The sequence below is a fragment of the Polistes fuscatus genome, unplaced genomic scaffold (assembly GCF_010416935.1).
Source record: "Polistes fuscatus isolate 324 unplaced genomic scaffold, CU_Pfus_HIC Scaffold26, whole genome shotgun sequence".
NCBI lineage: Eukaryota > Metazoa > Arthropoda > Insecta > Hymenoptera > Vespidae > Polistes > Polistes fuscatus.
The window spans coordinates 1454693-1456389 of record NW_025113103.1 but is presented as its reverse complement, the minus strand read 5'-3'; the positions used below and the strand labels follow the sequence as shown (position 1 = coordinate 1456389).

Sequence of the window (1697 nt, the reverse complement as noted above, 5' to 3'; positions counted from 1 at the left end):
CAAATGTTTATTATATATATATATATATATAATTATTTGTTATTATATTTAATTTGTATTTTATATTTTTAATATATTTGTTTTATATTTATTTAATTATATAACACTATTAACTACTTACGTGTAGTTTTAATTTATTCAGTACGTTTGTTATCTCATCGGTTACAAATAATTTAATAATAATTATTATTATGTAATCTTTTTTTTTGGTTTATTTTTAAATATATTCAAACACGTGTACGTGTTTTTTTTTTAATCTTTCATTACGTATAAACTTTTAAAACTGATTTCCTTTTTTTTTGTTTTTATTCTTTTAGTAAAACAATTAAATGGTAAATATTAGTTAAGTACACAATATATAGTGTTGGATGTAGGTTAGTGATGAATAATTAATCGAAGTATAGTCGGAAACACGGACTATAGTTCAATCAAGCATTCTCTTCAAAATTTACCGTTAAACAGGTTCGTTATACTCTACGAAAGTAAGTTAAAATTCTTTTCTTTTTGTTCCATATAATATGACTTCCCGAATGCTATAATAAAAATAATAATTATATTCCTCATAAATATTCAATTTAACATTATCATTTTATTTAAATTCGTGCAATTGTTTATACTTTTGAATAGACTTGTTTTCAAATTATATTACAGGTTTTATTTAATGTTTTATATAATTACATTTTGAATAGAACGTTAAAATATAAAAAGAAAGTATTATTTTTAATAATATTTATATATCGAATATATTATTTTCGTTATAAATATATCATAGCTTTCGAAAAGTATCATATATAAGCAAAAATCAAGATAAGAATTTAAATGAATTTTCATATAGGTCAGTAAGACAGTATAACGGTGGATTTCTCAGTAGAACATTTTATATTCAGTGTTTCAAAAGTATATCGTATATATTTACTTAGATTGATTAACAATCATATAATATAAATTATATCTAAAACTTTTTATATACTTTCTATTTATATATTTAGAATTGTTTAAACTGATAAATAAATTTAATAAATACATATTTAATGTATTTATTAAATTAAAAATAATTTAAAAATAATTTAAAAATAAAAATAAAATACATATATTTTAAATACATATTTAAAAATAAAATACATATTTTATTTTTTAACGTTCTTGACCAGTAAAAAATGACTTTTAATTAAAAATTTGTAAATAAAATAATATCTAATCGAAATATGTTATTAATAAATATCGTGTATTGTATCAAACGTTACTTAATTATATTTGATATTTTTCAAACAATTGAGAAAATAATTGATTTATACCGAGGATACAATTTTCAGTATCGTGTTCGTCTTCGGAATATGAAACAATACCATTATTTTAGAAATCGAGTTCTTTACAAATTATTATAATTACGTGATTGTATAGAATTTAGGTCGTCATTAAAAAATATGTTTATGTGTTGTCCTATCCGAAACTTTCAGGGTCGTTAACACGGTCAAGTTCATCCGAAAATTTTGTATCTTTCTCTCATATTTTTGTTAATTCTATCTTTTTGTTTATATTTAAAAAAATCAGTATAGTTATTTAGGGATTTTACAAATATTAATTAATTATTTATTTTTTAATTAATTAATTTCATAATTATTTTTATATATAATATTTATATATATTATATTATATTAATTATTATTAATATTAAGAATTATATTATTTTAATAATT

General features: G+C 18.2%; 1 protein-coding gene across 1 annotated transcript in view; it reads left to right on the top strand.

Annotated features, from left to right (window-relative positions):
- Positions 1-1697, top strand: part of LOC122518802 (elongation of very long chain fatty acids protein AAEL008004-like) — a 32974-nt gene that overhangs the window by 11633 nt on the left and 19644 nt on the right. The gene's annotated exons all lie outside the window — the stretch shown is intronic.